Here is a 12,413-nt window from a genome sequence, read left to right as displayed (position 1 = left end):
CCTGTGACAGCTAAAATGATTGCACACGATTGCCAGTCAGTCATGCGCCCAAATAAAGTTTGTTTAAAGTCATGGTTCTGTGACTGCCCCATTTTCTCAGGCATTTAAAAACCTACATTTAAAAAAAAATCCCCTGTGATCATGAAAATAATAATAATAGTACCTTAAAATTGATACCTCATGTGTACATTCCTTTGCATCGTTTACAAAGTGCTTTCACTTTCTTATGCTTGTGAGCTAGCAGGATGCTATTATTATTCACATTTTATTTTTCCCCATAGGGGAACTAAGGCTGAGAGATGATTTGATCAAGGTCACACAGCAAGTGGTTGGAAGGACGGTCTAGAGTCCAGGATTTGACTGTAAGTCTCATGTTCTTTTCAATGTTCTACATTCTATACTGTAAACCACACTCTTTGTGTATCTATGTTCACACTCTTTCTATTTGTTCATTTTATAATGCAGCAATGTGTCCCTTGTGGAGAAATAAGGGACCTGCCTTTATTCTGACAGATTAAAGATCAAAATCAAGAAAAGTCAGAGGTAAAAGGATTATTTTCTTTATTTTAATTTACTGCACTTATTCATTGCGTCAGTTACAGTATATTCACTGCTGTACAATTCAGTGATGATGTGCACTGCAGAGTACTTAAAATGGAGATTTGATATATTATCAACAGCATTTTTGGGAATTCCCTGGTGGTCCAGTGATTGGGACTCCGCGCTTTCACTGCCGAGGGCCCGGGTTCAGTCCCGGGCTGGGGAACATCCCGCAAGCTGCGCGGCTCGGCCGAAAGAAAAACCCAGCATTTTTTGTTTGTTTGTTTAAATTTAATTTAATTTGTTTTTTATACAGCAGGTTCTTATTAGTTATCTCTTTTATACATATTAGTGTATATATGTCAATCCCAATCAAAACCCAGCATTTTTTACTCCTATATAGATAGCATCTCTGGATGATTCAAGAACTTAAACACCTTCCTTACTTCAACAGTAAATGTCTTGGTCTTAATTTATTTTGATGGCAGAAAAAGTCAGATGGCAGCAAAGTTGATCAGAATTTTTTGTTGTTGTTATGCCCAGTTTTACTTAGTGAAGTTAAACTGATTACTGCCCAACTAGTATCTAAGTTCATCAGAAATATTGACTGCAGCATGTTTTGGCTGATTTAATTATGGCAGGTAAATAACAGTCTTAGCTACTGAATGGAAGAAACAAAAATATAAATTTGTTGGAATTTTTTAAAGATTTATTGACAATCCAAACTTCAGACAAATTTGCATCTAGTCCCCATTGTTTTTATTTATTATTGTTTCTATACTCTTGACTAGTCCCAGAATTGTCACCTCTGTGTGGTTAACCTCTCTAAACTTCAGTTTATTTATCTAGAAAATAAATATAGTAATATACCCTCCTTATCTCAGAGGATCAAACAGGAAAAAGTATGTGAAATGCATTTCACTAGAAAAGTTTTTAAGATTATATATCATTTTAATCAATTATTTTGTGGCCAAGTAGTTGAACAAATTCTTATGCAGCGTATTTTTTCTAAGGGGTTCAGGTAGCTGAGAAGACATAGTCTCTTGACAGACTGTTGATTGATGCTGCAGGTGCCTTCCTCCCTTTGTCCCCACCCTCCCAAAGACTCACTCATTCACTTTCTTGCTGAACAAGAACAATACCTGAACTGTCTTTTGCCTGACATCTATAGTTTCATGAGTATGTGTTAATAGGCTGGACATACCTATGATTAAGTTTGAATACCAACCTGAAAAAAATCAAAATTTATTGATTGTAGACCTTAAGAACTTTGAGAACATGATTGGTGTCTTTGGGATCCCAGCACCAAGCACAATGTTTGGCCCGCAGTAGGCATGTAATGAAAGTTTATTTCATGAATCGAAAAATGTCACATTTCAGTCGTGCTTCTATTGCACAAAACATTTTCCCATACTCTCCTTTTAGGTTGCTTACAGGTCACAGAAAACAACAAACAAAAAAACCCACAAACGAAACCAGTCTCATTAATCTCCGGCCAAACCAAAACTCTTGTGCTGGTTTCATTCACAAGTCTTAGCTAGTAATATATTTATCTGTTTCAAAAGACTTTGCTCCTGAGAATTCCCTGGTGGTCCAGTGGTTAGGCCTTGGTGCTTTCATTGCTGGGGCCCAGGTTCAATCCCTAGTTGGGGAACTAAGATCCCACAAGCCATGTGGTGCTGCCAAAAAAGAAAAAAAAAAAGAAAAAGAAAGAAAAGACCTTGCTCCCAAAAGGATTTCGATCTGTCATAGTTGATGATATTCAAATGACTATGCAAAAGCTTTTCACAAAGGTGTTACACCTTGTCAATCCATCTTGTAAATCCATCTTGTAAATATTATTACAAGTGTGTTACTTAAGTGTTTTCATTAAGGGAAAGAAATACTATGCAGATGAAAGTCAGTACGAACTAAAAATTTTTTTTAAATGAACCTATTTAAACGATTGAAGTCTGTGTGTTTTGAAATACATTGGGGAGCATGTAGCATATTATTGCCTCTTTGGGTGAAACTATAGTGGCGCATTCTGTGAATGCTTATTAAGCATTATCCTGATCTTAATTATTTTCTTTTATGCCTCTGGACCCTGTAAAAAAATCACCATTGTAGTTTTCCAGAAGTCTTCAGTGGCAGGGTAAGATCTTTCAGCCAATAGTAATTTTGAGGTAAATAATTACTTTTAAAATGATGCAGGAAATTAAATAATTTTTGCACAATCTATGTTACTCTTCAAGCAATCTTTAATGAGTGCAATATAATAAAGCAGTAATTGAATTGGTAATATATTTATCATTCCTGTTAAAAGCTCTTTCTTCTGCCCAGCAATAGGAGAGGGTCATTTGGAAAGTGAGCATTAAGTATGCGTGATACATACAGTATCACACAGTACTGCCAAGTATCTTTTGGAGAAGCAGCTTCTATGCATGTGTAATAACCAATCTTTAAATGTCAAAGTTGCAGCCATTTTAAGAAAGAAATCCATATTTTGGACTAAATGTCATTTCAGGTAACCAAGCTATTTGAAAGCTCTATGAGGATTTTTAAAAAAGAGGAAAAAAGCCAGATCGTCATAAGCTTTGACTTATTTATTTTTGCATTTCCGTAACTTGATAATGATCAAACCAAACTTCCCAGAAAACTGAAAGCAAAATTGTACTCTGAGCCGAGATCTGGTGTTTCTTGCTTCACCCTGAAGGAAATCTTCAGTTTAGTTATAAATCCCTGAAAATTAGGTTTTATATTGGAAATGCTGAGAGGCTTTCTGCCATTTTAACAACCAGAGCTAGAACTGCTTTAAAAAGGTTGTATATGCATATAATATGCATATATCAGGAGGTTATAGCTATCTTACCAGTGATAAAACATAACACTCATAAAAATTAGTTTCATATACTGTGTGTTAAATAAACTTTACCTGTTCCTCTTTGCCTTTCTCTTTACACCCACTTACCTACCAACAGGGGGGTAACAAAAACTATGCTCTTTTTTACCCAGGAGTAAAACTTGGTGCAATCAAGTTCCTGGCTCTCCTGGCTTGTTGTTTCTTAGAGCAATTCATCAGATACCTAACAGTATCTGTGCAGACTAGACCCCAGCCTCTTTTTTTTCCTTTGTTTTATTAAACAATAATTTCTTGATATCTTGTGAGTAGAATCTTACACAGTTTTCTTTTAGGGCACATTCAGTACAAACCTATATGCAATACAGCTTATATGTGTGGCAGGTTTACGCACGCTACATTCAAGAGGAGAGCCATCCAGGGATGGGGCTATGACTGGGCGTGGAAGGGAAACTTCACGTGGGGAGAGGATTGGACTTTGAAATGGATTGCCCCCGATTGCCCTACAACAGATGACTTCTACTATTTGCGTCTGTCTCCAAATTTTATTTGATATTGTGGAGAAAGAGTCACTGTATTTTGGAACCAAAAAGAGTTAAGAATCTAGTCAAGAAGTAGTTCTTTTCTACAAAGATAGACAACAGGGGAAAAAAACCCTATTAATTCTTATTTCTAGTGCATCCCTTGTCCTTTGCAGGAGAGGCAATAAATCTTTGCTCCCCAACTGAACAGCAAAGGGGAAAAAAATAATGTTGGGAGTGCCTACAACTTGTCAGATCAAATGTTAGTGAATCATGTCTTTGGAGGAGATGGTTTGCTGGAGAAGAGCTAGCTTGCTTGCTTGCTTGCTTGCTTTCTCTCTTTCTCTTTCCCCTTTCCTTCCTTTCCCTTCCCTTCCCTTTTCCTTTCTTTCCTGTCCTTCTTGCTGCATGGGGCTGCAGGATGACAGCCATCATCATCATGTTTATTACACCATATTTCTCCCCCTCTCCTCCTGTCTTCTAACACATAGACAATGCTTGGGAATTACTGACAAGTGACTTCTTGCAGGAGTTAGGAACAGGAAGAAAGACTCTAAATACCCTGTATTACTGACTGTGTGTCACGTACCTTTATGATGACTCTAAAGTCTGCTTGCAGCTAGAATTTTGTGCCCTTTGAGCTGAAAACAAAGTCAAAATGGTAATTGATATTTTTTGTCCTTTCATTATTTCATGAGCATTATCTTCATTAACTAAATAACATAACCCATTACTTTGAATGGTCAAGGTTTGGGGGTGTATATGCTTTGAAATTCAAGTTTTCTGTTTCCTTGCGATGAAGACAGCCTATTTTATATTTTCATAAAGAGAAGGATGCCTGAAGGTGAATGATGGATGAATCTTAAATGATTGGTGTCCAGTTTGAACAAGCACCTGGAAGGTGGGCTGTTTGGCTGCATTCCTACAGATCTTTATTATTACTTAGCATTTGGTATTTGCAAAGGGTTTCACACTCATTTTTATAAGCTATTCTTCATACCAATCCTGAGAGGCAGGTTCATTTTCCTCAGTACTCCGCTGAGAAGACTTGGCAGAGGACTAGTTAGCTTCTTGCGTTAAGGCATGTGGGACCTTAAACAGGGCAGTGGTTAGTCTGAATACGCTCAGCCATTGTGTTTCCAGGGCGTATTGGCGAGTGCTTGTTTTCATAGCTGAATTTACTTTGAAAGAACACTTTAATTTTACTAAGGCACAACTTCCAAAGGAAAGAAATGCTGATAAAGTAGATTCTGTACTATAGCAAAGAAAGGCATCGATTCCCTGGAATATTCAGGGATCTCAGATATTTGATCTACATTTAGGGTGTTTAGAGAAAGAGTACTGGAAATCAGTTTAGCTGAAATCATTTTTAAGGGACATCATCCTTCTCTCCTTTTTTTTTTTTAACCTTTTCTCCTTTCCCTGCTCCCCCTCCCCTTTCCATCTTTTAGCTTGTGGTCTGAGCCTTATCCTTAACTCCTCATTTCTAAAATGTTGCTGTAAAGTCCTGCCTGAGATAATGTTGGTAAAGTGCCTGGTAAATTTGTTGGCTCACAGTATATCGACATATCTTGTTATATTAGTGGTATTGTGTGTTCCAGGATCAGTGTTATTTTTACATCTTTAGTTCAAATTAGGCGTTAGCAACAATATGTACCCAAGATTCACACAGAATAAAGAGGAGGACTTGGTAAATATCCCAATAGCTTAGGTATATTCCTTCCTTCTCAATTTTATAGGTGACTTAGGCAAAAATCACTGTTAGACGTTTACGTTAATATTAATTTATTTTGGAGGTGGGAGTAGTTTGCTAGAGAGAAAAGCTGAATTACCTTTGGCATTATGGAGTAAAGAATGAAGTCTGAATGTGAGACAAGCATCCTTATAATGTGGCTTCTAATATATCCATTGCTTTTCTGTCCATACATTCAGCATAAATTTTATCAAGTGGCCATTGATCAGTACTTACTTTTCTTTCTCCTAATCCTCACTGTAACAGGAAGGATTTGAGAAATGACCTACAATTTATGATGCTTTATCAATGTTTTTACTTACTATGGAGGAAAGTGTGAGGAACATATTTCAAGATGAAGTGGGTTTCTAGTTAACAGGACAAAATGAAAGCAAAGTCATAGATCAGTGTAATATGTCAAGCACAGAAAGGATTCAATTTATTGTAAATAATACCCAAGTTGCAAAAGAAATACAGCAACAGAAATCAGTTTATTCTATATGTGAAAAAGGAAAATTACCAGGAAGAGGTAATAGGCTCCATTTATCCCTTGACAGAAATTCATATTGTTTGTGCTTATCCCCTCTGGGGGATCAAGGACTCTGTCTGTCTTTGGGATTGTTAGAAGGATGGGCAAACATATTAAACTTCCTATGGCAAAGTTATAATAACCAGCACCTTTAAATTCAAAACATTTTGCTGCTGATATACCAAGGTACCTCAGGGGACATTCCACCATTTAAGCAGTGTTTCTCAAAGAGTGGTTCCAAGTCTGCCTGCACTGGAATCATTCATAGTGCTTAATTAAAAAATAAGCTTTCCTGACCCCATGATAGAACAATCAAATCCAAATCTATGGAGTTGGGAGGGGAGGAATTGGATGAAGGCAGCCAAAAGGTACAAATTCCAGTTATAAGATAAATAATACTAGGGATGTAATGTACAGCATGATTAATACAATTGACACTGCTGTATGTTATATATGAAAGTTAAGAGAGTAAATCCTAAGAGTTCCCATGACAGGAAAATATATATTTTTTTATTTCTTTACTGTTATATCTGTATGAGATGATGCATGTTCACTAAACTTATTGCGGTGATCATTTCATGATGTAAGTAAGTCAAATCATTATGCTGTACACCTTAAACTTATATAGTGCTGTATGTCAATTGTATCTCAATTGAATGAAAAGAAAAAAACCCCAAATCTATGGGGTCTGGAGACTGAGAATCTGCATTGTAAAGTAAATATTCCAGGTAATTCTTATGCTAGGCTTGCTAGATTTAGTAAACAAAACAAAATGCAAAAAACAAGCAAACAAAGAAAAAAAAAAGAAACCCAGGACACTCAGTTAAATTTGAATTTCAGACAGACAACATTTTTAGGGATAAGTATATCCCATGAGATTTTGGGAACATATTTGTACTAAAAAAACACTTTATTTTGATCTGAAATTCAAATCAAACTATGCATCTTGTCTTTTGTATGGCAACCCTATTTGACACACACTGAAGTTTGAGAAACACTGATTTAAGGGGTATATTCAAATGTTCAGAACCAGCACAAAGCTCTGGCCATAGCTGAAAACTTTTTGGGAGATGAAGGGTGGAGGGATTTTTGCTGATCTGACTCTAAATGACTAAGAAGAGCTTTGTAAACTCTAAAGCGTGCAAACATGGGGTCAGCAAAGCCTTGCTTCCATCCTGTTTTACCAGGTAAGTGTTTTCCCACAGGAAAAGCAACAACTTTAGGAAATCTGCATGTTATCAGCACACAGCTTGTTATCTTTTTAAAGCTTGTTCTCTTAACCGTAGGGGAAAAGAGAAGGGAGGATGGACAGGTGCTTCCTAGATGGACATTTTTACAACCTTCTTTGGGAACCTATGATGATTTTCTAAATATTGGGCTAAACAGTTTGTTAACTCCTGTTCAGCTCTATCCATGTTAGGGAAGTGAAGTTATTCCTTGGTTAACATCAGGCTGTATTTTTTGTAAGGAAACTTTTTGGAATTCTTGGTGCAAGTTTTAGTTTCTTTCAGAGGAGACGAGGGTTTGATGATTTTTTTATTTCGATAACAATCCAAACAATCTTTCAGGCTGAAAGGTTTGCAGAATTGTGAGAAAGTGATTGCCTGGGACATCTGTGCTCACAGGCATGCTCTCTCTTCAGAGGCCTGCTGAGGGGTGACTGTGGAGGAGTGAAACCATCTTTTCATCACCCACGTTTGTATGAAACGTGCTTAAAAACATGCTTCATGAACAGACTGGAGAGTCCAGTAAAGTCTGATCCATGGTGGGCTCAAGAACATTGATAGAAAGAACATTCCTGCTTCTGACTTCATTTTACTACAGTTTCTTTCCAGCTGAAGGTAAGGCCTTTCATTGATTTTGACTGGCTGGGACCATATTTCTGATTTACATCTTCTGAGTCTACACTCACTGCAAAGAAGCCCAGATAAAGTGGAAGCAAACAGAGCCTGCTGGAGAAACCCTCAGCATGAGTAATATACTATTTACCTTAATGAAAGCACTATCAGAAACAGGAGGGCCAGCCTTTTTTGTTATTGCTACACACAAGCAGTCTGCAACCTGAAGGAATAATTGCTGCTCCGTGTCTGAACCTTTCCTAAATAATTTCAATTCTATTGACTTTTTTGGCCTTTTAACCAAGCCATCAGCTTTCTAGATAGCTTTGCTTCCATTTCTAGAAATCCATAGCCTGTGGAAAGAGTGAGTAGCTCAAGACATCTTATAAACCTTACTTCATTTATCCTTACCATAGCCTTGAGAAGTAAAAGGTCTATAAGTCCTAATGACCCCAGTTTTCATATATGAAGAATGAGGTACAGAAAGGCTATAAATGATACAGAGGCTGAGAGTTCCCTGAAAAACTAACAGTCTTCATACTTTTATATGTGATTATTAATTATAAGCATTGGTTGGCTCTAGTACTAGGTGACCTATGAATAAAATAAAACTGCCTCTTTCCTGGAAGATTTGTAATATATTAGGAGATTTTATTTAGAGTCTATATTCTTACCATGTTAGAGCAATGTGCAGAAACCGAGGTCCCCTCTCAATATTGCCTAAGGTCTTTGAGTTTATCAAACACAGGTGATACACCATTAGAAGATGTTTATACGGGAGCTTTGGTGAGATGAATGCTTGTAGCCAACTGATCTAACTGAAGTTTTTCTTGGTGTGATCCAAGGGGCTTTAGTACCTAAATGATCAATGATTATACGGTCTTTTCTACCATATGGGTCCATTGGTGGGATGGCAAATATTTTCTGGGTTAGGAAAGATATCATCCCTTTATGATCCTGTTGCCGTAACTCAGACACTGGGTCCAAACCCAGCTCTCTAACCCTTGATCTAAAAGGTTGCAAATGAAATAGTAGACCATGGAACTGGTGAAAAGAATAGAAACACAGAGGGATTCATGAACCTACTTGAATAAGGAGGACATTTGAGACCTCCACCTCTGGAGGGTTTTGCCAGTGTTCATAGACAGGGGTAGTTTAGGTGGCAGATATATATGTCAGCAACTTTGGCTAGTCTTACTCCTTAGTGGTAATATAAGAAGGGTTAACAGTTGAGTTGAGGAGAAGGTCACTACCTATGAGCTGAGTCTTCTGAACTCTGCTATGTTTATTGTCTAAGGAAGAGACCTGTGTCTATTAGATACCTTTCTGGGATAAGTGACAGGTCAGATTAGATGGGCTGGAGAGAGAGAGGGCTAGAGGACTAAATACAGAAAAACAGAGGAGGCGGGCTGTGTGCAGCCCCAGCTAGATTTATTTTAGCCCTTATAAATAAAAACATGAGCAGAGCCTCTCTACAGAATTATTTACGAAAGAATTTTAAGCTATGGGCCCTTTCCAGGCTAAGCACTGAATGCTAAAGTTCATGATGTAGAATGACTTTGGCTCCTGTGGCCCCAATTTGGACAAATCTGCCATTAACACCAGCATGGCAGTTATTTTACTGGGGGTGACAGATTGTGAGGTAGGGAGAGTAATTCAGACTATTACCCAGGTGAAGGCACGAAAGCTCAGTGATATATGAAGACCACTTAAATTCATTGTATCTTGTACATCACATCTTTGATAGATTATAGCTGTGGCATTAAAATGGAAATGGTTTCTCTGAGGCCTGACAGGGGCTGGGGTGACCTGTGACCTCCCTCTGAGGAATGTGACTGACCGAATTATCAGTTAAGAGAAAAATCTACGGGGAATAGACTCACAGTGATGGCGAATCCCCCATGCATATATATCTATATCTTTTAAACCTCTGGTTTGATTGAAAGCTTCAGTACTCAAACCTTGTTTCCACCTCGTCTCCCGGATCCTCCCCCCAGCGCGCCTGCCGCAACCCATGCTCACTTTCTCAGCTCAGATTTCATACCGGCAAGGCCCCTAATATTGATTGAAAAATTGTTATTAGAGATAGTAGGCCTCCTGCATGCTGCCTACTGATTTAATTTGGAAAACATTTAATTTTATGAAGCGGTAAATGATGGTGCCCTGCTCCCCTGTGTTAGGGAGCATCTGGCTCTTCACCTCCTCACCCGCCCAAGTCCCCGGCGTCCTCTTGGCAATCATGTGCTCCCTTCCCCTTTGCTTAACAAGTTATTTCAATTTCTAAACGAAGGCTGAACAAGAGAAAGACAACATGCAAATTGAGCTCCAAGCCGCCATTCACACGTGAAAAAGTTCCCCTGGAATTCCCTCAACTCAGCCCACCCCCGCCTCTCTGCATCTGTCATGAAAGAAACAGAGCCCTTGTTCTCCTCAGATTGTTTTCACCAATGACCTGACACCACCATCTATAATTAATTACATCATTTACATTAGACTATTGACTAAACAAATACATAAATCATAGGCAGAGTCAATAGGTGCAGACATATTTAATCATGTTCTAAATAATGATTACTGCTCCCATAATGCAATAATTATTTTCAGCAGCTGACTTGAATTAATCTTCTGTCAGTGTGCCATCTGAAAAAAAAAAAAAGACGAAGGTGAAGAAGGCAACGCCAACGATGGAGGAGCTGTTCTGTTTCTCTCAGTGTCTCTTTTCATTCTTCCCTGCAGGTTCCCTCTGCTCTCCCTCTCTCTTTCTACGACCCCTCTAGGCTTCTCTTTTCCTTTTCCTCTGCTTTTCATGGTCCCCTTTGTCTCCTCCTGTGTTCATGTCTGCGTCTCATACTTGTTCTTTTTGCCACCTGTCTCCGCGGCTCTTTCTCCCCCGACATGTAACTTCCCCGTTCTTCTTCCTTTGCATTCGTCCTGCGGCTGGACCGTGACCCTGGCGGCATCCAGTCCCCATTTCCAACCCCTGCCCCTCTTGCCCCAACCCTCCTGCCCTCCAATCACCTTCATTTCTAAATCTCTGTGGACAGTTTTAAACGCTAAAGACTCAGAGAAGCAGTTTTCTTAATAACTTATACAGATTAGATTTTCCTTCTCTCCTGTTTGACAGCTTTTCCTAAATCATTTTCCACTTTAGAATGGAAAATTGATTAAAGAGATGGGGCAGTTATAACACAGGAGTACTCTACAAATGCAATGCTCATAATTTTTAGACTAATTTAGCCTTTGTCATCAGAGAGAAGAGAATAAATTAGTGTTTGTAGGTGTACATGGGTCTAACTTAGAAATGGAATCAACTCTTCAAAGTATTTTATTTGGGATAGAGCATACTACAGTTAGTGGGTGCTTTGCAAATAAAATAATGCCTCCTATTCTACTTCATATTTGGCTATCAGTAGGCAAGGCCAATTATTAAGAAGTGACAGCCTGAAGGAAAGACATTAGGCCACAATTTATTTAAATACCAGTAGTTTGAAGTACTAATTCTAAGAGACTGCGTTAAGGATAAACGCAGAATAAAATTTTACATGCTGTCTTGTCCTTAGCACCATCCCTTGCTTTGTTTTTGTAAGTTTATAGACAGTTGTTACATCAGAGGAAAAGTCATTTTGGGTCAAATAATACAAAAGAGTTGCAAATGTTTACTGCCTGTAGTTAGTTTTAATATTCTCTCCTGAAAGCTTTTCTGCAACGACCTTTTTAATTAATGCTTGTCCTCGGGGATTTGTGATCAAAAAAAGTCCCGGATCACTATCAATGAAATGGGGAATACATTTCCTAACCTCTTTTCTCTATTCTCATCCCAAAGGATGAGCCATTTTTGATCCTTTGCACACTCATATGTTGTGTCTGGCTGGCCAGGCCCCTCTTATTCTTTCAAGCAATGACATCCTTTCTGGTTGTGGTACATACTTGCCAATTTAAGGGGCGTGTAATAGGAATGTGATTGGAATTTGTCCTGATTAGCGATATAAGGGAAGACAGCCTTGGCAGGGAATATTTAGAATCACAGGTAATAGAATATTCATTCATTCAAAAAATATCTACTGAGTGCCTGCCTGTGGCAGGTACTGTGCTAGGTACTGGTTAACCACAATAATCATCAGTTCATAGACATTATTAAAGCTACTTTCCTAAACTCCTCGTTAAATTCCATAGAAGCAAATTTAAATAAACAATTATTTTGAGAATAGCACACTGTACAATTGAAATTATTGAATATACCAGCTAGGATGAATTTTTTTGGTGTCATATGAGCCAGGTGTGTTCCAAACAGTTCAACAAAGGTGTGAGACTAATGTGAAACTCAGTGAAAACTATCTGAAAATGTTAGATGTGGGGTTTGACTTTTTCCCATTTACATGTCTGTTCCCTAAGGAAAAAGTCAGAGGATAGAGAG

General features: G+C 38.1%; 1 long non-coding RNA gene across 1 annotated transcript in view; it reads left to right on the top strand.

Moving 5' to 3' along the window:
- Positions 1–306: 306 nt before the first annotated feature.
- Positions 307–12,413, top strand: part of LOC307185595 — a 28,504-nt gene continuing 16,397 nt past the window's right edge. The window contains exons 1-3 of the long non-coding RNA XR_013828102.1: positions 307–362; positions 466–543; positions 7,804–8,002. This is a non-coding gene — a long non-coding RNA (uncharacterized lncRNA). The remainder of the gene's footprint in view (positions 363–465; positions 544–7,803; positions 8,003–12,413) is intronic.

Source organism: Stenella coeruleoalba (assembly GCF_951394435.1).
Source record: "Stenella coeruleoalba genome assembly, chromosome: 4".
In the NCBI taxonomy this organism is placed as follows: domain Eukaryota; kingdom Metazoa; phylum Chordata; class Mammalia; order Artiodactyla; family Delphinidae; genus Stenella; species Stenella coeruleoalba.
This window is presented reverse-complemented; position numbering and strand designations above follow the sequence as displayed.